We start from the raw sequence: 27,425 nt of genomic DNA, 5'->3' as shown, positions 1-27,425 counted from the left end.
TGTTGATTGTGATTCACTCACTCTGGAAGGGGGTTTGAATCTATTGAATGCTTATGTGAGCCTCAGAAGGGGAATCGTAGACATTATAATTGAAGCTCTATCCTTCACAATTCTTTTGACAAACACCATTCGGGAGGAATTGAGGTCTTGAGAATTTGTGTGACTTATGGATAAGAGAATGTGCTTAACCTCTTCTCATGACAATTAGATCAAGAAATTGGCAAGATTGACTGTGTTTAGAGAGATTGGGTTGCCAAGGAATTGGGACTCAATCAATTACAATCCGCCATAGATCTACTTCATATGATTGAGAATGAAGTTGAGACCCATTTGATTCATGATGGATTATGATATCTCCAATACCTAATGAATCTTTCTCTTTAATATTCTTCAATTTGGTTACCTTGAATTCACTTTAGTTGCTTTGATTTACTGCTTCCTTGATTCCAAGCACCCAAGACCCTTTTACATTTCATGCAATTTACTTTCTAGCGCCATTTACATTTGTGCCTTTACTTTCTTGCAATTTAAGATTCAGCCCATTTACATTTCTTGTCATTTAAGTTTCTGTCATTTACTTTTCAGTATTTAATTCTCTAGTCCTTTACTTTCTAGCATTTAAATTTTCAGTACTTTACATTTTGTTGTCTTACTTTCTTGCAATTTATATTCCGTCCATTAAATTTTACCAAAATCCTTTCAATATTAGCTTGACTAGACTCATCACCCAACTAAAGTTGATTGATCCATCAATCTCTGTGGGATCGACCTCACTCTTGTGAGTTTTACTACTTGATACGACCCGGTATACTTGCCGGTAGTTTGTGTGGATACATTTTCCGTCCATCAAATTTTTTGCGCCGTTGCCGGGGATTGATTAAGATTATCAATGATTAAGTAGGTGATAGTCTCGATTGAGAATTTTTCTCTGTTTTCTTTAAAGCCTACTAACTGTTTGACACATTGTGTCTACTAACTCTAACAATACTCTAGCAATAGAGTGTTTTATTTTGTTTTTTGTTTGTTTTGTGTTGTGTATGCCAGGGGCAAGAAGAGGTGCATCCACTTTATTTGATTCTGAACTAGAGAGAACCTTCCTGAGGCTAAGAAGAGAAGCAAGAGAGAAGGGAGTGATTGGAGAAGAAAATTCAGAAGAGGGAGACCAAGAGATGGAGGACAACCTCCATAATCCACCTGAGGATATGGCCAACAACAATGGCCAACCTCCAAGGAGAGTGTTAGCCTCCTATACCATCCCTAACCCAAGAAATTGTGGGAGCAGCATTGGAAATAGGGGCACATTGGAACGTTAGTGACAAAGGTAAGTGTCACTAACGTTCTCGAAGGATTGGCATTACTACGTTAGAAGCCACGTTAACCTAGTTAACGTGGACGCTAACGTAGGAACAAGGGAGGACTCTCCACGTTATTGGGAAAGGTAAGTCCCAATAACGTGTGCAAAGGACCAAGAGGCAAAGTTAGTGGTCACGTTAGTGCCACTAACGTTGAAGTCAACGTGATCATATTTGGGTTAGGAACGTTAGTGAAAAAGGTGATTGTCACTAACGTTCTCGAACCCACACTTTCACTTAATGTTGACACCACTAACGTCCTGAGCCAAAGTCCCTGCCTACTTCACCTTTTCTCTCTGCAAGCAAAGCTAAGCCCAATGAAAAGGATAACTACTTCAAACTCAAGATTCAGAGGCCCATACCCAAGACTTGAAGAGCCAACTAGAAGATGAGAAGAGTATTATATATAGGAGTAGCTTTGAATTAGTTGGGGAGTTGGAAACTTTAGGGAGCCTTTGGCATAGAACTACTCTCTGTATTTTACTTTCTCTGCACTTCTAGTTTTACTTTCATCATGTATTCTCCATCTTGGTTTTCATTTTCCAGAGCTATGAACAACTAAATCCCTTTCATTGGGTTAGGGAGCTCTGTTGTAATTTGATGGATCAATATTAGTTTTCATTCTCCTTCTTCTATCTTTTCTCTTGATTTTACTAGAAAGCTTTCGATCTTCATCCAATTGGGTAGTTATCTTGGAAAAGAAGCTATTCATACTTGGATCTCTTCTGAATCTTGAAAGAGGAATGAAGAGATCATGCTAGAAATACTTTCTCATGCTGGAGCAAATTGGGTTTGGATGGATATGTGACTATAATCCTACCAACACTTTATTTGGGAAATGCATGTGGTATAATCAGTGACCATACTTCATCTCTTCTCATGAGCAATTGACCAAGGAATTGGCTATTGATCAAGATTTGAGAGATTGAATTACCAAGAAATTGGAATTCGATCACTTAAGATTGCCAAGGAGATCAATGAATGCATTGATTGAGGAAGAGATGAAAATAAACTTGATCCAGAGAATGCAACATCTCCTGAGCCCAATGAACTCCCCATTTCTGATCTTACCCATTCTCTTTAATTTCTGCCATTTACTTTTATGAGCAATTGATGCACGGAAAACTTGTCTCACAACAAATCTCCCTTCGGCAAGTGTACCGAATTTGTTGTCAAGTAAAAACTCACAATAGAGTGAGGTCGAATCCCACAGGGATTGATTGATCAAGCAACTTTAATTAGAAGAATGTTCTAGTTGAGCAAATTCAGAATTTGGGTTGAGAGTTGCAGAAAATAAAATGGCGGGAATATAAATAACAGAAAAGTAAATGCTAGAATTAAAGGACTGGAAGTAAATGACTGAAAATAAATTGTAGAATTGTAAATGGGAATGGGGGATTTGCTCATAAAAGTAAATGGCAGAAATTAAAGAGAATGGGTAAGATCAGAGATGGGGAGTTCATTGGGCTTAGGAGATGTTGCAATTCTCCGGATCAAGTTCATTTTCATCTCTTCCTCAATCAATGCACTCATTGATCTCCTTGGCAATCTTAATTGATTGAATTACAATTTCTTGCAATTCAATCTCTCAAATCTTGATCAATAGCGAATTCCTTGGTCAATTGCTCATGAGAAGAGATGCAGTATGGTCACTGATTATACCACATGCATTTTCCAAATCAAGTATTGAGAGGGTTATAGTCACATACCCATCTAAACCCAATTTGGTCCAGCTTGAGAAAGCATTTCTAGCTTGATCTCTTCATTCCTCTTTCAAGGTTCAGAAGAGATCCAAGTTTGAATAGCTTCTTTTCCAAGATAACTACTCAATTGGATGAAGATCGAAAGCTTTCAAGTAAAATCAAGAGAAAAGATAGAAGAAGAATAATGAAAATTAGTATTGATCCATCAAATTACAACAGAGCTCCCTAACCCAATGAAAGGGGTTTAGTTGTTCATAGCTCTTGAAAATGAAAACAAGGATGGAGAATACATCCTAAAACTAGAAAATGCAGAGAAAGTAAAATACAGAGAGTAGTTCTCTTTTTCTAACTTTTAGAACTCTTCAACAATTCAAAGCTACTCCTATATATACTACTTTTCTCAGCTTCTAGTTGGCTCTTCAAGTCTTGGGCCTTTGGATCTTGAGTTTGAAGCAGTTCTCTTCTTCATTTGGGCTTGGCTTTACTTGCAGAGAGAAAATGTGAAGTGGGCAGAGACTTTAGCTCGAGACGTTAGGGGTGTTAACGTTTAGTGAAAAATATGAGTTCGAGAACGTTAGTGACAATCAACTTTCTCACTAATGCTACTAAATAAAAGCCACGTTAACTTCAACGTTAGTGGCATAAACGTTGCCACTAACGTTGCCTCTAAGTCCTTCGCACACGTTATTAAGACTTAACATTCCCAATAACTTTGAAAAGCCCCCTTTATTCCCACGTTAGAGCCCACGTTAACTTAGTTAACGTGGCTCTTTAACGTGGGCTTGCCATCCTTCGAGAACGTTAGTGACACTCAACATTGTCACTAACGTTCCAAGGTGCCCCTATGTCTCACGTTAGAGTCCACGTTAATTAAGTTAACGTGGCTTCTAACGTGGCCATGCTTAGCCATCCCCAACGTTAGTGACAATGTTAAGTGTCACTAACGTTGGCTATTCTTTCACTCATCAACGTTAGCTTCCACGTTAACTAAGTTAACGTGGAAGTTAAAGTGGCTCCTTGGGGGGTTGTGTGGTTGCTTCCAACGTTAGTGACAATGTTGGGTGTCACTAACGTTGTCGACCACTCTTGCTTCTTACGTTAGCTCCCACGTTAACCAAGTTAACGTGGGAGTTAACGTGGTATATTTCTCCTTAGGCCAACGTTAGTGAGAATGTTGAATGTCACTAACGTTGGCGTTTCTTCCCCTCTTTAGCATTAGAGGCCACGTTAACTAAGTTAACGTGGACTCTAACGTGGCCACTTATGAGCATTTGCCAACGTTAGTGACAATGTTAAGTGTCACTAACGTTGGCTCAACTTCCCTTCTCCACGTTAGAGTTCACGTTAACTTAGTTAACGTGACTCTTAACGTGGTCAATGATGGCTTCGAGAGCGTTATTGGCAATCACTTTTCTCATTAACTTTGCATGTTACCTCCCATTCCTTGCTTCCTTTGATCCTGAAATCAAGCAATAGAGTGCATCAAAATTCTAGTCTAAGTCATGGGTAATGCAACATACAATTTGTCACTAAACTCATGCAAAATCCTCATGAAATAACGTAAAATGCACAATGTACGCTTGAATCAAGTTGTAAGTGAATATCTACCCAAAACTAGCTTATTTCCTAAGGAAATGCATGAAACTAACCTAAAAACAGTAAAGAAAAGGTCAGTGAAACTGGCCAAGATGCCTTGGCATCACACCACCAAACTTAAAGCTTGCTTGTCCCTAAGCAAGTACTGGAACAAGAGAATGATGAATGGAATGCCAAGAGCAATGAGTCATTCTTGTGGAAGTCATATTACTGATTTTATGGTGGTTTCATGCATAGCAACTTAGGTTCATTCCTGGCTTTCAGACCTTTATCATGTCTTAAAACACTCACTTTACTTACATCCTATGAGACTTTTATTCATTGATCCCTTTATTGTCACTTCAGAGCTTATTGGTGTTCTTAGGCTAAGTGCTCTGTAAGGGGGCAACTTTTTAAGATAATCTTTCAGCCAACACTCCCGAACCAGTTGGTTCAAGGTGCTAGGTGTTGAAGCACCCCTAAGGACTTACTCCCTCAAGTCTCTCCCCCATACATACACACCACAGGCATATAGTTCATTTATTTTCCTTCTTGAGACCTTAGTGTCCAGCACCTCTTTGGGTTACTAAATGCTCTGTGGTGAGGGTTACTCTTGATAATGGACTTTCAGCTGATAATCCCGGGTTAGTTAACCCAAGTTACCAAGTGATAAGGCACCCCTAAGAGCTTATTCATCCAAGTAGATACCTCACACAGGAGCACCACAGACACATGCCTCAAGATTGAAACCATTGGTGCCTAGCCTTATTGCTTACTCTTTTTCTTTTCTTTTTCCACTTTCATTATTCTTTTCTCTTTCTCTTATTAGGATCTTGTCATATACTTAGTCTCATGAGGTGTGTTCAAAGCAAAGTATTCAGGCCAGATAGTTGTCATCCCACCTTATGGTTGAACCAACTTAGCTAACTTATGATCATACCACAAATTCATGAATGTACTCCATAATATGAACTCTACTCTGGTCTTTTGAAACATAAGCATTCTCTCTTCATTTGATTTTAAGGGACAAGCATATAAGTAAGTAAAGTAGGGATGCAGTGACATAAAGACTAGTGCACATAGACTTTCTTCAATACCAAAAGCTTAAAAGACATAATTGAAAAAGGTTTAAACATAACATGGAAGCAAGTTCTATTTCATACAAGATCTTCCTTATTTAAAACATAGAGAAAGATGGAACAAAGAAGGAACTCCACCACCTTTTACTGTTGTGGATGTCCATGCTCTTTTCCTTGCTTGTCCTCCTTGTTTCCTCTTGCATTTCCTCGCATCCGTGCCAATCTTGCTTGCTTCCAATCCTCAAGTGCCTTCCTCACTGACTCATGACTCTCTTCCACCCTTTGTCTTTTCTTTCATGCTAATTCATCCTTCATTTCGTCATACTTGGCTATTCCTGGATGCAATATTGGCAGCTGTCCCACTAAGTAGCCGAGCCTGGCTTGAGTGTTTATGTGATGTCCTGTTTCGCTCATGTAAACTCCTTCTGTGAATGCCCTTTGCTCGTCCAATAGTTCTGCCTGTTCTATTTGTCTTCGATGCATCTCATGTATGTGTGCCCCTTGATGTGCTTGGATGTTGATTAGCCTCTGGGTGGATTCTTGTTGCTCGTTTTGTCTTTGTTCCATCCTGTTAAATGTTTCTCCCCATTGTTGTCCTTGACTTAGTTGCTGTTCCATCATTTGCCTTTGCCACTCACCTTGCTGAGTCATCTATCTTGAGAGTGTTTCCTCTTGCTGCCCTATCATCTGTAGTTGAAGCTCTTTCTGTGCTCCTTGGCTTTCCAAATATTGTCTAGACAAGCCATCAATGACCTCCTGCAAGTGGTGCATGTCCAAGGTCTGTTGTGCTTGACCCTCTAAGACTTGTCCTTCCACTACTTGAGGGGTTGTCCTCTTCCTTTGCTTCCACTGCGGCAAAGGGGATGCTGCAGCATTTATCCTTCGTACAGTTATTGGGATGCCTTCCTTTATCCACATGGGGTTCTCATCTTCAAAAACTACCCCAGCTTTCTTGCATATTCGGTAAATAGTGCTGGGGTAACCTAACGTTCCTCTTGAGTCGCTTTTCTCTGCCATCTTTCTAATACCTTCAGCTACGAGTTCATGAACCTTGATTTCTCCTCCCTTCAGTATACAGTGCACTATTGTGGCTCTCTTGACATTCACCTCTGAGTTGTTTGCAGCTGGGAGAATAGACCTTCTCACTAGCTCAAACCACCCCTTGGTTTCAGGAGTGAGATCTGTTCTCTTGATGAACTTTGGTTTATTTCCCGCACCCCTTTCCCAGTCAGCTCCTGGTACACAAATATCTTGCAGAATCTGGTCATAATTGGGGTTGTCCAATCTTGAGTGATAGCTTTCTTCTTCAAATTGTATAGATCGTAGCTTCAATGCCCTCATGACACTCATGGGACCAAAGTCCACCATCTTTCCTCTCACAAAGCTTGTGTAAGACTCATCCTTCTTATCATATCGAACCGCATTTGCATAAAATTCTCTTATGAGGTTTGCATTCACCTTAATGACCGGGTCAGTGAGGAGCTCCCATATTCTCCTTTCTATCTTCTCTGTGATTTCGGGGCACTCAGTCTTTTTAACTTGAAATCCCAGCTCATAAATGATTTCCTTATCAACCATCCACCCGTATTGCAATGCATGATGCAAGCTTCTAAATCTCTTTTCATCATATGGGTGTTCTTCCATGGGTTCCTTTCCCTTCCTTCTTTTAGAACCCGAAGACGCCATGAATGATAGTTAATATGTGAAGGTGGCAAAGTTGTGGAGATTTTTGGTTGTTTAAGGTTTTATTGCGATGAAGAGAGTGAGGTGGGAAAAAGGTTTTTAATGGGGTAGGGAGTGTCTTATACCGAAATGGAGAGTGGTGAAGATTGGGTAATGACAATGAAGGTGGGTACGGAACAAGGGTCCTTTATACAGAGAAGTTGTGAGAGCATGGAGGGTGTGGATTGATTGAGTGGTTACTTGATGGACGGTTGGGGTGATGCATGGATAAAAGACAAGGATCATCACTTTATGAATGAGATTGCTCGGTCTTTTAGGGGTTCCATTTTTCCAATGTTGCATGGCAATATTTTCCAATGTATTCCCTTTTTAGAACAAGTGTGTAGCCCTTCCTTTTGTGGTGTCCGATCCTTCTTTGTTTAATTGTCCAATCCATCCCTTTTTATGCTTCTTTTCTTTTCCTATAAAGATTTAAAATAAGAAAATTAATATCATAAAAATTAAACTCTACGGCTAGAATAATAAAGAGAAGAAAAAGAGTTTGTTTATTTATGAATTTTAACTAACTAACTACTTGTGTATCCTTATGCATTTTGGTGGCACCATGGGGTGACACCAAACTTAGTTTGAAGCAATGTGATGAAAAGTTTTGTTCAAAGCTCCCAAGACTAGCATGCATCTTGGTTTGCTTTGAACACCAAACTTGTTCTTCACTATATACTGCATGATAAAGATTTCACCAAGTGTTTGTCAAGTTTGGGTTGAAATTCATAAACATTGATTTATTCATTATTTTAAAAACATATAAAACATGGGTTGCCTCCCATGAAGCGCTTCTTTAGCGTCACTAGCTTGATGTTTTTCCCTCATCAGGGTGGTTGGTAGTGCTTAAAGTCCTCTCCTCTTGCTGTGGACTTATATCCATTGATTGGATCAATGATCTCCACATATTCCAGGGAAAGAACTCTGTTGATAGTGAAGACCGTGGGTAACTGAGATGGTACAGTAGGGAGATTAGGGGAAATATCTGGGAAGTAAGCTGAGACAACTCTATCCCCTGGAGAGAAGTCTTTCGTAGGGATCTTCTTGTTCCTCCACCTCCTTGGTACTTTCTTCTTTGTTTCTTTTGAGGTTGCCTTCCCCTTGGTGACCTCTTTTTCTAAAGGAGTTGTGATGCTGTCTTCACCTGCCTTTAGAGGTTTAGGTTCCTCCAACTTTTCCTTGAGCTGTGGAAATTGCTGTTTTCCTTATTTATCTATTAAGGGGATCTCAGAATGAACTGGCTGTGCTTCAGTGCTTGTTTCCTCCTTCAGTGTCTCATTATCATTTGTGCTTAGTTCCTTGTCCTCTTGATCTGTTTCTTGTGAGAGTTTGAAAACATTGAAGCTGAGTCGTTCATCATGGATTCTCAATATTAGCTCCCCTTTCTCTACATCGATAAGTGCTCTGGCCGTAGCTAGGAATGGTCTTCCCAATATGATTGGATGAGTGTGACTCTCTTCCATGTCCAGGATGACAAAGTCTGTTGGGAGAAAATATTTCCCAACCTTTAACAACACATTTTCCACCACTCCTATTGCTTGCTTTTGAGTTTTGTCAGCCAGTCTGATGATTACATCTGTGGGCATTATCTCATTGATCTGCAGCCTCTTCACCAGGGATAAGGGCAATAAGTTGATGCTGGCCCCCAAATCACATAGTGCTCTATCGAACATAGTTTCACCTATGGCACAAGGGATGTGAAAACTCCCTGGGTTTCTTCTTTTTGTAGGCAACTCAGGTTGAATAAGGGCACTACATTCCTTGTTCATCACTATAGTCTGGCCTCCTTTGAGTGAGCTTTTCCTGGGAAGAAGTTCCTTCATATACTTGATGAATGCAGGCATTTGTTGAATTTCCTTGATGAATGGTATGTTTACATGCAGAGATGCAAATAAGTCTAGGAACCTTGAGTATATTCTTTTTCCCATAGCACCATTGAGCAGTTGAGGGAAGGGTGCATAGAGCTTCAGCAGCTCTTGTTGTGAGATTTCTGGTTCTTGGTGATCTTTATCCTCCTCCTTTGTTGAGTTGTCTTCAGGTTGTTCGAAAAGTGTGTCTTGCTTGTCTTCAATCTCTTGATCACTTGTAGTGACCATTTTGTAATATTCCCATCTTACTTTCTTTACTTCTCCTTTGGAGTTTTTCTCCGTGTCACTTGGGAAGCTATCAGTAGGTTTGGGAATCTTCTCAGCTAAATATCCCACCTGGAATTCCAGCTTCCTAATGGTCTCTCCCTGGTTCTTAATATTGGCTCGCACCTCCTCTTTGAACACTTTATTTTCTTGAATCTCTTGGCATATTCCTTCAAGTAAGGCTTCAATCTTAGAGAGCTTGTCATCAATTGATGAGTGATTTGGAGCAGATGTGCTGTTTTGGTTTTGATAAGCATGTGGAGAAGTGTTGTTGTGGGGGTGTTGAGATGTCCTCTATGTGAATTGCTGGTGAGCTGCATTGTTGTTGGAGTTGTAACGTCTCTGGTCTTGGTTTTGATCTTGCTCACTTCCCCACCCAAAGTTTGGGTGGTTTCTCCATCCAGGGTTGTAGGTCTTGGAGTATAGATCATAATTTTTCCTTGGTGAATTCCCAATGTAGTTGGCTTGCTCCTGACTACCCTCTGCTTCTTCATTCACTCCTTCTTAGGTTGTTGATGAAGTGGAAATTGTTGCTACTTGGTTCATCTCCATCTTCTTGGTGAGGTCAGCCAGCTGCTGGGTAATGAGCTTGTTTTAGGCCAACAGAGCATCTACATTGTTTAGCTCCATTACTCCTCTTGTGTTCCCTCTTTCGGAAGCATAGAAGTAGTCGTTCTCTGCTACTGTTTCAATAACATCTATGGCTTCCTCAATAGTCTTCTTCTTGTTCAAAGATCCTCCGGATGAATGGTCTACGGCCTTCTTTGACTCATAAGAGAGTCCTTCATAGAAAATGTGCAGCTGCACCCATTCGTTGAACATATCTGGTGGGCACCTCCTTGTTAGGTCTTTAAACCTCTCCCATGCTTCATATAGAGTCTCACCATCTTGTTGCCTGAAAGTTTGGACCTCAGCTCTCAGCCTATTGATTCGTTGAGGAGGGTAAAATCTTGCTAAGAATTTGTTCACCATGTCTTCCCAAGTTGTCAAGCTCTCCCTTGGGAAAGATTCCAGCCACTTGGCTGCTTTGTCCCTAAGTGATAATGGAAATAGGAGCAGTCTATAGGCGTCAGGATGAACACCATTAGACTTCACTGTGTCATATATTCTCAGGAAGGTGGTTAAATGTTGATTGGGGTCTTCTTGAACACCTCCTCCAAACGAACAGTTGTTCTGAACAAGGGTGATGAACTGAGGTTTAAGTTCAAAGTTGTTGGCATAGATTGTTGGCTTTTGGATGCTACTTCCACAATTTCCTGGGTTTGGATTGATGTAAGAGCCCAAAACTCTTCTATCCTCCCCAGCATGATTTGCTCTACCTCCTCTCCCATGGTTGTGATCCTCTTCTTCATGATGGTTTTCCATGTTGTCTTCCATATTTGGTTCAAAGAATTCCTCCTCTTCCTCAGCACCAACCACTTTCTTTCCTCTTGCCTCCCTCCTTAATCTAAGGAAGGTCCTCTCAGGTTCAGAATCGAAGGAAGTTGAAGCCCCGCTTCTTCTCCCTGTCATACAACCATCAAGTGCAAGCAAGAAAAGATAGGTGCAGAAAGTATTTGTGTCAGAATTACTGTTAGTTGTGGGTGATGCAATATATCAAACAGTTAGTGGGTTAGCAAACAGAATTGAAAATAACAAAGAAAAACAAAAGAGTAGAGGGGGAAGGAAAGAAGTTTAACTAAAACAGAAAGTAAATCACTCAAACAGAAAATGAAATTCACAAAATAAAAATGCTCAATCTAGTGATCTTCCAATTTAATCATTGTTGATGCACAATCAATCCCCGGCAACGGCGCCATAAACTTGATGCACGGAAAACTTGTCTCACAACAAATCTCCCTTCGGCAAGTGTACCGAATTTGTCGTCAAGTAAAAACTCACAATAGAGTGAGGTCGAATCCCACAGGGATTGATTGATCAAGCAACTTTAATTAGAAGAATGTTCTAGTTGAGCGAATCCAGAATTTGGGTTGAGAGTTGCAGAAATTAAAATGGCAGGAATGTAAATAACAGAAAAGTAAATGCTAGAATTAAAGGACTGGAAGTAAATGACTGAAAATAAATTACAGAATTGTAAATGGGAATGGGGGATTTGCTCATAAAAGTAAATGGCAGAAATTAAAGAGAATGGGTAAGATCAGAGATGGGGAGTTCATTGGGCTTAGGAGATGTTGCAATTCTCCGGATCAAGTTCATTTTCATCTCTTCCTCAATCAATGAACTCATTGATCTCCTTGGCAATCTTAATTGATTGAATTATAATTTCTTGCAATTCAATCTCTCAAATCTTGATCAATAGCCAATTCCTTGGTCAATTGCTCATGAGACGAGATGAAGTATGGTCACTGATTATACCACATGCATTTTCCAAATCAAGTATTGAGAGGGTTATAGTCACATACCCATCCAAACCCAATTTGGTCCAGCATGAGAAAGCATTTCTAGCTTGATCTCTTCATTCCTCTTTCAAGGTTCAGAAGAGATCTAAGTTTGAATAGCTTCTTTTCCAAGATAACTACTCAATTGGATGAAGATCGAAAGCTTTCAAGTAAAATCAAGAGAAAAGATAGAAGAAGAATAATGAAAATTAGTATTGATCCATCAAATTACAACAGAGCTCCCTAACCCAATGAAAGGGGTTTAGTTGTTCATAGCTCTTGAAAATGAAAACAAGGATGGAGAATACATCCTAAAACTAGAAAATGCAGAGAAAGTAAAATACAGAGAGTAGTTCTCTTTTTCTAACTTTTAGAACTCTTCAACAATTCAAAGCTACTCCTATATATACTACTTTTCTCAGCTTCTAGTTGGCTCTTCAAGTCTTGGGCCTTTGGATCTTGAGTTTGAAGCAGTTCTCTTCTTCATTTGGGCTTGGCTTTACTTGCAGAGAGAAAATGTGAAGTGGGCAGAGACTTTAGCTCGGGACGTTAGGGGTGTTAACGTTTAGTGAAAAATATGAGTTCGAGAACGTTAGTGACAATTAACTTTCTCACTAACGCTACTAAATAAAAGCCACGTTAACTTCAACGTTAGTGGCATAAACGTTGCCACTAACGTTGCCTCTAAGTCCTTCGCACACGTTATTGAAACTTAACATTCCCAATAACTTTGAAAAGTCCCCTTTATTCCCACGTTAGAGCCAACGTTAACTTAGTTAACGTGGCTCTTTAACGTGGGCTTGCCATCCTTCGAGAACGTTAGTGACACTCAACATTGTCACTAACGTTCCAAGGTGCCCCTATGTCTCACGTTAGAGTCCACGTTAACTAAGTTAACGTGGCTTCTAACGTGGCCATGCTTAGCCATCCCCAACGTTAGTGACAATGTTGAGTGTCACTAACGTTGGCCATTCTTTCACTCATCAACGTTAGCTTCCACGTTAACTAAGTTAACGTGGAAGTTAAAGTGGCTCCTTGGGGGGTTGTGTGGTTGCTTCCAACGTTAGTGACAATGTTGGGTGTCACTAACGTTGTCGACCACTCTTGCTTCTTACGTTAGCTCCCACGTTAACCAAGTTAACGTGGGAGTTAACATGGTATATTTTTCCTTAGGCCAACATTAGTGAGAATGTTGAATGTCACTAACGTTGGCGTTTCTTCCCCTCTTCTAACGTGGCCACCTATCAGCATTTGCCAACGTTAGTGACAATGTTAAGTGTCACTAACATTGGCTCAACTTCCCTTCTCCACGTTAGAGTTCACGTTAACTTAGTTAACGTGACTCTTAACGTGGTCAATGATGGCTTCGAGAGCGTTATTGGCAATCACTTTTCTCATTAATTTTGCAAGTTACCTCCCATTCCTTGCTTCCTTTGGTCCTGAAATCAAGCAATAGAGTGCATCAAAGTTCTAGTCCAAGTCATGGGTAATGCAACATACAATTTGTCACTAAACTCATGCAAAATCCTCATGAAATAATGTAAAATGCACAATGTATGCTTGAATCAAGGTGTAAGTGAATATCTACCCAAAACTAGCTTATTTCCTAAGGAAATGCATGAAACTAACCTAAAAATAGTAAAGAAAAGGTCAGTGAAACTGGCCAAGACGCCCTGGCATTAGCAATTACCCCATTCTTGTTTAAGATTCTATAATTTACTTTCCGCCATTTACATTCAGCTCTTCATTTCTAGCATTTACTGTTTCTGCTATTTACTTTCCCGCCATTTAATTTTCTGCAAATCTCAAATCAAATTCTGGTTCGCTCAACTAGAACATTCCTCTAATTAAAGTTGCTTGATCAATCAATCTCTGTGGGATTCGACTTCACTCTATTGTGAGTTTTTACTTGATGACAAATTCGGTACACTTGCCGAAGAAAATTTGTTGAGAGACAAGTTTTGTGCCTATCACCTAACCTAAGGAAGAATGCAAGGCAATATAACTAAGGAGTGGAAAGACATTAGAGAATGACAAAGCTGACAGCAAGAAAGAAGTAGAGGTTGAAGAGAATGACAATGAGGATTCCAAGAAGAGGGATGAGCCACAAACTTCACTAAAGGGCAAGAAAGTCTTAGAGGAACAACCACAAGGGCAGAGAAAGGAGGTGAAGCAATATGTCCCTCCTCTATCATACCCTCAGAGACTGCACAAAGAAATCAAGGACCAACAATTCCCTAAATTCTTTGAGATTTTCAAGAAGCTAGAGATCAACTTTCCTTCCACTTGCTGAGGCATTAGAACAAATGTCCCTTTATGCAAAATTTTCTGAAGGAGCTCATCAACAAGAAGAGAAGCTGGAAAGAAAAAAAACTGTGATCCTAAATCAAGAGTGTAGTGCTGTGATTCAGAAAGGCCTCCCACCAAAACTCAAGGATCTTGGGAGTTTCTTCATACCATGTACCATTGGAAACATGCCAATTGATAAGGCTTTGTGTGATTTGGGATCCAGCATTAATCTGATGCCACTTTCTATGATGAGAAAGCTATCTATAGAGGAGGTGAAGCCTACAAGAATCTCATTGCAACTAGCTGATAGGTCACTCATCATACCCAATGGAGTGGTAGAGAACCTTCTAGTCAAGGTGGGCAATTTCAATATTTTAGTAGATTTTGTGATTCTAGATTTAGATGAGGATGAAAGTGACTCAATCCGACTGGGAAGACCCTTTCTAGCCACAGCAAGAGTCATCATTGATGTTGAAAAAGGAGAGATGATCTTAAGGGAACACAATGAACAAATAACTCTCAATGTCGTCAAAGAAATACTACTCCCTGCTAAGAAGGAAAACTGCCTGAGAATTGAGGATGAGGACTTAAACTGGAAGGAGAAGCCCAAGGAATCACTTATAAACTCAGCCTTGGGAGAGAAGAAAGAGATTGAAGAGAAGCAAAAGGATCACGAGAATAGAAAAGATGAGGAAGACGTGCAAACAGAAGCCCCAGAGATGACAATTGAGAAGAAGGGTCCTGACATTAAGTTGGCCAAGAAGGGAGAGTCAATGAAAAAGGGGAAGAAAAGTAAGAAAAAAGTGCTTAAGGGGTGGAGGTACAAGAAGATTCCAACAGAAGGATTCTCACCAGGAGACAAAGTGAAGCTGATTTATCAACAGTTGAAAACACCTCCACATCCTTTTGAATACTACATTGTCAGCAAGATCCTCTCATTGGAGCACATAGAGATCATCATACAAGACACTGGAAGAAAGCTCATAGTGAGAGGAGACAAACTGAGGCACTATGATTTTCAGCCTCCATGATTAAGGGACAAGACGTCAAGCTAGTGATGTTAAAGAAGTGCTTGTTGGGAGGCAACCCAACCAGAGGTAACTTTCTTTTCTTAGTTGTTTCAATAAGGGAGTTAAGTAGATTTCTCTATATTGCAAGGAATTAAGTTTGGTGTTGCACACCAATGTGATTGTTCTAACAAAGGAACAAAATCAAGGGTGAATGCATGGTACTAAGTTTGGTGTTCCACCATTAACATTATGTAAGCACAAAGTAACCCTTGAGACAATCATGAACAATCACAAATTTCAAGCAATTACAGAAATTAATTAACTTTGCATCCTACTTGTTTACATTCTAGTTTTATAGCTTCTTTTTCTCATAGGAATAAAAGCACAACGTTTAATGCATATAATCAAGTTGCTGCATAATAGGTGTTGCCAAGGAACTAAGTTTGGTGTTCACACACCAAAACAAGTTCAGAAGCGTACAAGCATACATGCATGCTAACCATTTCTCAAGTGCTTGGGGGACAAGAAACTTCCAATATCTTTGCAGATAGTCAATCAATCTCTTGGAAGGACCATACACCATCATCCAAGGAGACAAAAAAGAATATAAAAGCTATGGATAATGATGACAAGGAGGAAACAAGAAGACATCAAGAGGTTGTACTGTTTCTTAACTATCTCCAATTTGAACTGCTTTAATTGGAAGTGTGATTGTGCCCTATTTTCATATTCCTTTGCATTCTGTTTGTTTCCTTCATTTGTCATTTTAGCTTGCTAGTTTAAATGTCTACATCATGCCATATTGCATTCTTGCTTGAGTTGTATGTTTTGTTCCCATGCATGAATAAAAGAAAATGTTGTGAAACAAAGAAAGAGTAATAGTCCACTATGATAGAAGATAGAATAAGGGTATATGTGGTGGTCCATGCTTGAACACTTAGTAAGTTCACTAATAAAGTTGAAAGGTATAGTACTCCTTTAAGTATGAGCTTAGTTTGCATTGTATGAAACCCTGTTAAGAAAAAGATCCTTGTAAGAAAAAAAGGAAAAGAAAGAATAAAAGAAAAGCCAATGTTAGTAGGAAAGTTAGGCCACTAACGGATAGCACCAACGTTGGCAACAAAAAGAAAGAAACATATAATAAGCTAGGCACCTGATGTCAGGGCATTTTGGCCAGTTTCACTAACCTTTTCTTTACTGTTTTTAGGGTAGTTTCATGCATTTTCTTAGAAAATAAGCTAGTTTTGGGTAGATATTCACTTACATCTTGATTCAAGCATACATTGTGCACTTTACATGATTTCATGAGGATTTTGCATGAATTTAATGACAAATTGGATGTTGCATTTCCCATGACTTGGATTAGAACTTTGATGCACTTTATTGCTTGATTTCAGGACAAAAGAAGCAAGGAAGATCCACGTTAGCAGCCACGTTAATCTAACTAACGTGACCTCTAACGTGGAATGGGAGCTAACTTGCAAAGTTAATGAGAAAAGTAATCGCCAATAACGCCCTCGAAGCCATCATAGCCCACGTTAAGAGTCACGTTAACTTAGTTAACGTGAACTCTAACGTGGAAGAAGACAATAAGGCCAACGTTAGTGATACTCCCCTTTGTCACTAACGTTGGACCAAGCTCATAATTGGCCACGTTAGTTGCCACGTTAACTTAGTTAATGATGAGCGGATAATTTATACGCTTTTTGGCATTATTTTTAGTATGTTTTTAGTAGGATCTAGTTACTTTTAGGGATGTTTTCATTAGTTTTTATGTTAAATTCACATTTCTGGACTTTACTATGAGTTTGTGTATTTTTCTATGATTTCAGGTATTTTCTGGCTGAAATTGAGGGACTTGAGCAAAAATCAGATTCAGAGGTTGAAGAAGAAATGCTGATGCTGTTGGATTCTGACCTCCCTGCACTCAAAGTGGATTTTCTAGTGCTATAGAACTCGAAATGGCGCGCCTCTAATTGCGTTGGAAAGTAGGCATCCAGGGCTTTCCAGCAATGTATAATAGTCCATACTTTTCCCAAGTTTAGATGACGCAAACTGGCGTTCAACACCAGCTCTCTGCCCAATTCTGGCGTCCAGCGCCAGAAACAAGCTGCAAAGTGGAGTTCAATGCCCAAACTGGCACAAAAGCTGGCGTTCAACTCCAAGAAGGACCTCTACACGTGTAACACTCAAGCTCAGCCCTAGCACTGATGCCAGGGCATCTTGGCCAATTTCACTGACCTTTTCTTTACTGTTTTTAGGTTAGTTTCATGCATTTCTTTAAGAACTAAGCTAGTTTTGGGTAGATATTCACTTATGCCTTGACTCAAGCATACATTGTGCATTTTACATGATTTCATGAGGATTTTGCATAAGTTTAGTGACAAATATTATGTTGCATCACTCATGACTTGGACTAGAGCTTTGATGCACTTTGTTGCTTGATTTCAGGACCAAAAAGAAGCAAGAAAAGGGGAGGTAACTTGCAAAGATTAATGAGAAAAGTGATTGCCAATAACACTCTCAAAAAGCCATCAATGCCCACGTTAGAGAGTCACGTTAACCAAGTTAACGTGAACTCTAACGTGGAGAAAAGAAGTTGAGCCAACGTTAGTGACACTCAATATTGTCACTAACGTTGGCAATTACTCATAAGTGGCCACGTTAGAAGCCACGTTAACCTAGTTAACGTGGCCTCTAACGTTAAGGGGGAGGGAGAGAAGCCAACGTTAGTGACACTCAACATTGTCGCTAACGTTGGCCTATGGTGCTAAGTACCACGTTAACTCCCACGTTAACTTGGTTAACGTGGGAACTAACGTAGAGGATGAAGAGTTGTCGACAACGTTAGTGACACTCAACATTGTCACTAACGTTGAAGCAACCACACAACCCCCAAGAGTCACGTTAACTTCCACGTTAACTTGGTTAACATGGAAGCTAACGATGAGAAATGAAAGATGAGCCAACGTTAGTGACACTAAACATTGTCACTAACGTTGGGATGGCTAAAAGATGGCCACGTTAGTAGCCATGTTAACCTAGTTAACGTGGACTCTAACGTGAGACTTAGGGGCACATTAGAACGTTAGTGACAATGTTGAATGTCACTAACGTTCTCGAAGGATGGCAAAGGCCACGTTAGAAGCTACGTTAACCTAGTTAACGTGAGCTTTAACGTGAAGCAAGAAGGGGCACACTGGAACGTTAGTGACAATGTTGAGTGTCACTAACGTTCTCGAAGGTTGACAAGGCAACGTTAAAAGCCACGTTAACCTAGTTAACGTGGGTTTTAACGTAAGGCAAAAGGGGTGCATTGGAACGTTAGTGACAATGTTAAGTGTCACTAACGTTCCCAAACTTGGACTTTCACTAAATGATTAACATTCCTTACGCCCTGAGCTTAAGTCTCTGCCCACTCCGCACTTTTTCTCTGCAAGTAAAGCCAAGCCCAAATAAAGAAAAGAACTGCTTCAAACTCAAGATCCAAAGGCCCAAGACTTGAAGAGTGAACTAGAAGCTGAGAAGAGTAGTATATATAGGAGTAGCTTTGAATTGTAAAAGAGTTCTGGAGGCTGAGGAACAACTCTCTGTATTTACTTTCTTTGAAATTTCTAGTTTTATGATGTATTCTCCATCTTTGTTTTCATCTTCAAGAGCTATGAACAACTAAACCCCTTTCATTGGGTTAGGGAGCTCTGTTGTAATTTGATGGATCAATACTAATTTTCATTGTTCTTCTTCTATCTTTCTTCTTGATTTTACTTGAAAGCTTTCGATCTTCATCCAATTGAGTAGTTATCTTGGAAGAGAAGCTATTCAAACTTGGATCTCTTTTGAACCTTGGAAGAGGAATGAAGAGATCAAGCTAGAAATGCTTTCTCATGCTGGACCAAATTGGGTTTGGATGGGTATGTGACTGTAACCCTCTCAATACTTGGTTTGGGAAATGCATGTGGTATAATCAGTGGCCATACTTCATCTCTTCTCATGAGCAATTGACCAAGGAATTGGCTATTGATCAAGATTTGAGAGATTGAATTGTAAGGAATTGTAATTCAATCACTTAAGATTGCCAAGGAGATCAATGAGTGCATTGATTGAGGAAGAGATGAAAATGAACTTGATCCGGAGAATTGCAACATCTCCTAAGCCCAATGAACTCCCAATCTCTAATCTTACCCGTTCTCTTTAATTTCTGCAATTTACTTTTATGAGCAAATCCCCCATTCCCATTTACAATTCTGCAATTTATTTTCAGTCATTTACTTCCAGTCCTTTAATTCTAGCATTTACTTTTCTGTTATTTACATTCCTGCCATTTTAATTTCTGCAACTCTCAACCCAAATTCTGGATTCGCTCAACTAGAACATTCTTCTAATTAAAGTTGCTTGATCAATCAATCCCTGTGGGATTCGACCTCACTCTATTGTGAGTTTTTACTTGACGACAACTTCGGTACACTTGCCGAAGGGAGATTTGTTGAGAGACAAGTTTTCCGTGCATCAAGTACACACCAAGTGGGCCCCGGAAGTGGATTTATGCATCAATTACTTACTCCTGTAAACCCTAGTGACTAGTTTATTATAAATAGAACTTTTTATCATTGTATTCAAAGTATTGGTTACTCCGGTTCCCCTCTGGGGCCGAGACCAATGAACTCCATTATCACTTATGTATTTTCAACAGTAGAGTTTCTGCACTCTATAGATTAAAGTGTGGAGCTCTGCTGTTCCTCAAAGATTAATGCAAAGTACTACTGTTTTCTATTCAATTCATCTTATTTCGCTTCTAAGATATTCATTCGCACTTCAACCTGAATGTGATGAACGTGACAATCATCATCATTCCCTATGAACGCGTGCCTGACAACCACTTCCGTTCTACATTAGATTGAATGAGTATCTCTTAGATCTCTTAATCGGAATCTTCGTGGTGTAAGCTAGAATGATGGCGGCATTCAAGAGAATCCGAAAAGTCTAAACCTTGTCTGTGGTATTCCGAGTAGGATTCAATGATTGAATGACTGTGACGAGCTTCAAACTCGCGATTGCTGGGCGTAGTGACAGACGCAAAAGGATACTAAATCCTATTCCAGCATGATCGAGAACCGATAGATGAATAGCCGTGCCGTGACAGGGTGCGTTGACCATGTTCACTGAGAGGATAGGATGTAACCATTGACAAGGGTGATGCCTCCAGACGATTAGCCGTGCCGTGACAGGGCATTTGGATCATTTTCCCGAGAGAAGACCGAAAGTAGCCATTGACAATGGTGATGCATTGCATAAAGCCAGCCATGGAAAGGAGTAAGACTGATTGGATGAAGATAGCAGGAAAGCAGAGGTTCAGAGGAACGAAAGCATCTCTATTCGCTTATCTGAAATTCTCACCAATGTTTTACATAAGTATTTCTATCCCTGTTTTATTAATTAATTTCGAAAACCCCATTACTATTTTATATCTGCTTGACTGAGATTTACAAGGTGACCATAGCTTGCTTCATACCAACAATCTTCGTGGGATTCGACCCTTACTCACGTAAGGTATTACTTGGACGACCCAGTGCACTTGCTGGTTAGTTGTGCGAAGTTGTGAACCATGGTATTGGCATCATGTTTTTTGGCGCCATTACCAGGGAAAGAAAGAGCAATGAATTTTACATAATCAAAGTGTAATCACAATTTCTGCGCACCAAATTTTTGGCGCCGTTGCCGGGGATTGTTCGAGTTTGGACAACTGGCGGTTCTTCCTGTTGCTCAGATTAGGTAATTTTCTTTTTGTTTTCTTTTCAAAAATTTTTCAAAAAATCTTTCAAAAATTTCTCCTGTGTTTTCAAAAAAAAAAAATTGTTTTCAAAAATATATTTTTCTTCAGAATTTTTAAGAATGAATTCTAGTGTTTCATGAAGCATGTTGAAGCCTGGCTGGCTGTAAAGCCATGTCCAAATTCATTTGGACTGAGGCTTCCAGTTTGTTATCAAGAGCAAGCTAGTTGGTGCTAATCCACCTACTGCTGATTCATGATCTACCTGTTACATGCTAAAGCTTGGCTGGCTATTAAGCCATGCCTGACCCTTTGATTGGAGCTTTAGACTAAAGAGCATAAGATTTCTGGAATTCATATTAAAAATTTTGGAATCCTTATTTTTCTTTTTCAAAATGATTTTCGAAAAAAATTAAAAGAAAATACAAAAAAATCATAAAATTATAAAAATCAAAAATATTTTTTTGTGTTCTTGTTTGAGTCTTGAGTCATGTTATAAATTTGGTGTCAATTGCATGTGCATCTTGCATTTTTCGAAACTAATCATGCATTCATAGTGTTCTTCATGATCTTCAAGTTGTTCTTGGTAAGTCTTCTTTTTTGATCTTTGCATTTGCATGTTTTGTGTCTTTTCTTGTTTTTCATATGCATTCTTGAATTCTTAGTGTCTAAGCATTAAAGAATTCTAAGTTTGGTGTCTTGCATGTTTTCTTTGCATTAAAAATTTTTCAAAAATATGTTCTTGATGTTCATCATGATCTTCATAGTGTTCTTGGTGTTCATCTTGACATTCATAGCATTCTTGCATGCATTCATTGTTTTGATCTAAAATTCTCATGCATTGCATCATTTTCATGTTTTTCTCTCTCATCATTAAAAATTCAAAAATAAAAAAAAAATATCTTTCCCTTTTTCTCTCGTAAAATTTCAAAAATTAGATTTGACTTTTTCAAAAATTTTTAAAATCTAGTTGTTTTCATGAGTCAAATCAAATTTTCAATTTAAAAATCTCATCTTTTTTCAAAATCTTTTTCAAATTTCTTAGTTATTTTCAAAAATTCCAAAAATATTTTTCAAAAATCTTTTTCTTATTTTTATATCAAATTTTCGAAAATAACATAATCAATTAATGTTTTGATTCAAAAATTTCAAGTTTGTTACTTACTTGTTAAAAAAGATTCAAACTTTAAGTTCTAGAATCACATCTTGTGATTTCTTGTGAATCAAGTCATTAATTGTGATTTAAAAAAAATCAAATCTTTTTCAAAAACTAATTTCAATCATATCTTTTCAAAAATATCTTCTTATCTTATCTTTTTCAAAAATTTGATTTCAAAATATCTTTTCTAACTTCCTAACTTCTTATCTTTTCAAAATTTGTTTCAACTAACTAACTAACTTTTTGTTTGTTTCTTATCTTTTTCAAAACTACCTAACTAACTCTCTCTCTCTCTCTAATTTTCGAAAATATCTTCCCCCTTTTTCAAAATTTCTTTTTAATCTTTGATTTTAAAAATTTTCGAAAACTACTACCCTTTTTCAAAAACTATTTTCGAAAATCACTAACCCTTTTTCAAAATTTATTTTCGAAAATTCACTTCCCCCTCTCATCTTCTTCTATTTGTTTATTCATCTACTAACATCTCTTCCTCACATCACTCACCAAAAATCTGAACTCCCTCTCTCTCTCTGAGTTCAGATTTTTTCTTCTTCTCTTCTTCTACTAACAATAAGGAACCTCTTTACTGTGACATAGAGGATTCCTCTTCTTTTCTTTTTCTCTTCTCTTTCTTATGAGCAGGGATAAAGAAAAAGGCATTCTTGTTGAAGCTAATCCAGAACCTGAAAGGACTCTGAAGAGAAAACTAAGAGAAGCTAAATTACAACAATCCAGAGACAACCTTATTGAAAATTTCGAACAAGTAAAGGAGATGGCAGCCGAATCCAACAACAATAATGCAAGGAGAATACTTGGTGACTTTACTGCACCTAATTCCAATTTACATGGAAGAAGCATCCCCATTCCTACCATTGGAGCAAACAATTTTGAGCTGAAACCTCAGCTAGTTTCTCTGATGCAGCAGAACTGCAAGTTTCATGGACTTCCATCTGAAGATCCTTTTCAGTTCTTAACTGAATTCTTGCAGATCTGTGATACTGTTAAGACTAATGGAGTAAATCCTGAAGTCTACAGGCTCATGCTTTTCCCTTTTGCTGTAAGAGACAGAGCTAGAGTGTGGTTGGACTCTCAACCCAAAGACAGCCTGGACTCTTGGGATAAGTTGGTCACGACTTTCTTAGCCAAGTTCTTTCCTCCTCAAAAGCTGAGCAAGCTTAGAGCTGATGTTCAAACTTTCAGACAGAAAGAAGGTGAATCCCTCTATGAAGCTTGGGAAAGATACAAGCAGCTGACCAAAAAGTGTCCTTCTGACATGCTTTCAGAATGGACCATCCTGGATATATTCTATGATGGTTTATCTGAGCTATTGGTGCACGAATTGCGAATCACACTTTTCACAACGCGTACCACTAACCAGCAAGTGCACTGGGTCGTCCAAGTAATACCTTACGTGAGTAAGGGTCGAATCCCACAGAGATTGTTGGTTTGAAGCAATCTATGGTTATCTTGTAAATCTTAGTCAGGAAGTCAATTATGTTTATCAGTTGAATTATGAATAACCAGTAGAGCATAAATTAAAAGTTACTTGTTGTGTAGTAATGGAGAATATGTTGGAGTTTTGGAGATGGTTTGTCTTCTGAATCTCTGCTTTCCTCTGTCTTCTGATTCACGCACGCAAGTCCTCCTATGGCAAGCTGTATGTTGGTGGATCACCGTTGTCAATGGCTACCTTCCATCCTTCCAATGAAAACTACGCTCACGCGCTCTGTCACAGCACGGCTAATCACCGGTTGGTTCTCGATCCGGTTGGAATAGGATTTACTATCCTTTTGCATCTGTCACTAACGCCCAGCCTTCAGGAGTTTGAAGCTCGTCACAGTCATTCAATCCTTGAATCCTACTCGGAATACCACAGACAAGGTTTATACTTTCCGGATTCTCATGAATGCTGCCATCAGTTCTAGCTTATACCACGGAGATTCTGATTAAAGAATCTAAGAGATACTCATTCAATCGGATATAGAACGGAGGTGGTTGTCAGGCACACGTTCATGGTTTGAGGAAGGTGATGAATGTGACGGATCATCACCTTCATCACAGTTAAGCGCGAATGAACATCTTAGATAGGAACAAGCGTGTTTGAATGGAAAACAGAAATACTTGCATTAATTCATTGAGACACAGCAGAGCTCCTCACCCCCAACAATGGGGTTTAGAGACTCATGCCGTCAGAGAATACAAAGTTTAGATCTGAAATGTCATGAGATGCAAAATAAGTCTCTAAAAGTTGTTTAAATACTAAACTAGTAGCCTAGGGTTACAAAATATGAGTGGACTATGATGGATGATGCAGAGATCCACTTCTGGGGCCCACTTGGTGTGATGGGGCCCACTTGGTGTGTGCTGGGGCTGAGACTTTAAGCAATCCACGTGCAGAGGCCATTTGTGGAGTTGAACGCCAGTTTTTGTGCCAGTTTGGGCGTTCAACTCCAGTTTTTGATCCTTTTCTGGCGCTGGACGCCAGAATTGGGCAGAGAACTGGCGTTGAACGCCAGTTTACGTCGTCTATCTTTGTGCAAAGTATGGACTATTATACATTGCTGGAAAGCCCTGGATGTCTACTTTCCAACGCAATTGGAAGCAAGCCATTTCGAGTTCTGTAGCTTCAGAAAATCTACTTTGAGTGCAGGGAGGTCAGAATCCAACAGCATCAGCAGTCCTTTTTCAGCCTGAATCAGATTTTTGCTCAGCTCCTTCAATTTCAGCCAGAAAAATACCTGAAATTACAGAAAAACACACAACTCATAGTAAAGTCCAGAAATATGAATTTTTTCCTAAAAACTACTAGAAATAGATTAAAAACTAACTAAAACATACTCAAAACTATATGAAATTATCCCCAAAAAGCGTATAAAATATCCGCTCATCACAACACCAAACTTAAACTGTTGCTTGTCCTCAAGCAACTAGACAAATAAAATAGAAGACTAATAGGTTGAGAAGCAATAATATCTCAGAGTTTTTGATTGAAGCTCAGATTCTAATTAGATGAGTGGGACTAGTAGCTTTTTGCTTCTGAACAGTTTTGGCATCTCACTTTATCCATTGAAGCTCAGAGTGATTGGCATCTATAGGAACTCAGAATTCAGATAGTGTTATTGATTCTCTTAGTTCAGTGTGATGATTCTTGAACACAGCTTCTTTATGAGTCTTGGCCGTGGCCCTAAGCACTTTGTTTTCCAGTATTACTACCGGATACATAAATGCCACAGACACATAACTGGGTGAACCTTTTCAGATTGTGACTCAGCTTTGCTAAAGTCCCCAATTAGAGGTGTCCAGAGTTCTTAAGCACACTCTTCTTTTTGCTTTGGACCTTGACTTTAACCGCTCAGTCTCAAGTTTTCACTTGACACCTGCACGCCACAAGCACATGGTTAGGGACAGCTTGGTTTAGCCGCTTAGACCAGGATTTCAGTCCTTTAGGCCCTCCTATCCACTGATGCTCAAAGCCTTGGGATCCTTTTTAATTACCCTTGCCTTTTGGTTTTAAGGGTTATTGGCTTTTTCTGCTTGCTTTTGCTTCTTTTTTTTTTTTTTTTTTTTTTTGCAAGCTTTGTTCTTTGCTGCTTTTTCTTGCTTCAAGAATCATTTTGATGATTTTTCAGATTCTCAATAACATGTCTCATGTTCATCATTCTTTCAAGAGCCAACATATTTAACAGTCTTAAACAACAAATTCAAAAGATATATGCACTGTTCAAGCATTCATTCAGAAGACAGAAAGCATTGCCACCACATTTAGCTAATTAGAATTTCTCTTATTAAAACTCGAAATTTTATTGCTTCTTATTCAAAAGATCTACTACTTTATTCATGTTTGCTGATGATGAGAAAAATAAACTATAGCTTAATTGGAGATAAAATCAAAATAGATACTAATTACTACTATATGACTCCTAAGGTAAAATTAAAATAAGAACAGTTATCACAGAGTTAAGGCTAAGATTAGAACTCAACAACCTTGAGGTTTGGGAAGTGGATGTTCCTCTAGTCTGTGAGGTGCTTGGTCCTTCAAGAGAGAATTTCTGGTGCTTCAGTTCCTTTAAATCACGCCCTTGCTCCTCTTAGAGTGGGTTGTTTTCCTTTAGGGGCCATGATCTTAGTGATCACGGATAAGCACACCAAACTTAGAGCTTTGCTTGTCCTCAAGCAAAAGAAAAAGAAGGAGATGGGTAGAGGGAGAGCTCCTCCCCACCATCCTGGCGTTTGAACGCCCAAACACTGCCTATTTTGGGCGTTCAACGCCCAAATGCTGCTATCCTGGGCGTTCAACGCCCAGTTGTTGCCCTTTTCTGGCGTTGAACGCCAGATAACTATCCTTACTGGCGTTCAGCGCCCACTGGATGCTCATTTTGGGCGCTGAATGCCCAAAATGGCCTTCACTGGCGTTTTCTTGCCAGTAAGCTCCCTATCTCTGTTTTGTGTGTAGATTCCTTCTGTAACCCTGTAAACTTATGCAAATGATTCTTTACCTTAGTGTCAGTGAAATTTATATAAACAAATAAAAATAAAAATAGGGCAAAATGCTTAGAGGATTGTTGCCCCATGGCTGGGTTGCCTCCCAGCAAGCGCTTCTTTATTGTCTTTAGCTGGACCTTGCTGAGCTTTTAATCCAGCTTCAGCCTTGAGCAGTCTTGCTCAATGTTGCCTTCAAGATAATGCTTGATTCTCTGTCCATTGACAATGAACTTCTTATCAGAATCAATATCTTGAAGCTCCACATAACCATATGGTGACACACTTGTAATCACGTATGGTCCCCTCCACCGGGATTTCAGTTTCCCGGGGAATAGCCTGAGTCTAGAGTTAAACAACAGGACCTTCTGTCCTGGTTCAAAGATTCTAGATGACAGCTTTTTGTCATGCCATTTTTTTTATTTTTCTTTATAAAGCTTGGCATTTTCGAAAGCTGTGAATCTGAATTCCTCTAGCTCATTTAGCTGGAGCAATCATTTTTCTCCTGCTAATTTGGCATCAAAGTTTAGGAATCTGGTTGCCCAGTAGGCCTTATGTTCCAGTTCCACGGGCAAGTGGCATGCCTTACCATACACGAGTTGGTATGGAGAGGTCCCTATAGGGGTCTTGAATGCTGTTCTGTAAGCCCACAGAGCATCATCCAAGCTCCGTGCCCAATCCTTTCTACGGGTACTTACTGTCCGTTCCAGGATTCTCTTTAATTCTCTATTAGAGACTTCAGCTTGCCCATTGGTTTGTGGATGATATGGAGTGGCC

The 27,425-nt window shown here is 39.2% G+C and overlaps 2 non-coding genes across 2 annotated transcripts; one reads left to right on the top strand and one right to left on the bottom strand.

The window, feature by feature from the left end:
- The first annotated feature begins 10,383 nt into the window (after positions 1 to 10,383).
- LOC148548134 (small nucleolar RNA R71) lies at positions 10,384 to 10,490 on the top strand. The gene has a single exon (XR_015898102.1). It is a non-coding gene; the product is annotated as a small nucleolar RNA R71 (small nucleolar RNA).
- A 12,850-nt stretch (positions 10,491 to 23,340) lies between these two features.
- LOC148548133 (small nucleolar RNA R71) lies at positions 23,341 to 23,448 on the bottom strand. Its single transcript, XR_015897271.1, has one exon. It is a non-coding gene; the product is annotated as a small nucleolar RNA R71 (small nucleolar RNA).
- Between the last annotated feature and the right edge of the window lie 3,977 nt (positions 23,449 to 27,425).

Source organism: Arachis ipaensis, chromosome B8 (assembly GCF_059453495.1).
Source record: "Arachis ipaensis isolate K30076 ecotype BB chromosome B8, ASM5945349v1, whole genome shotgun sequence".
NCBI lineage: Eukaryota > Viridiplantae > Streptophyta > Magnoliopsida > Fabales > Fabaceae > Arachis > Arachis ipaensis.
This window is presented reverse-complemented; position numbering and strand designations above follow the sequence as displayed.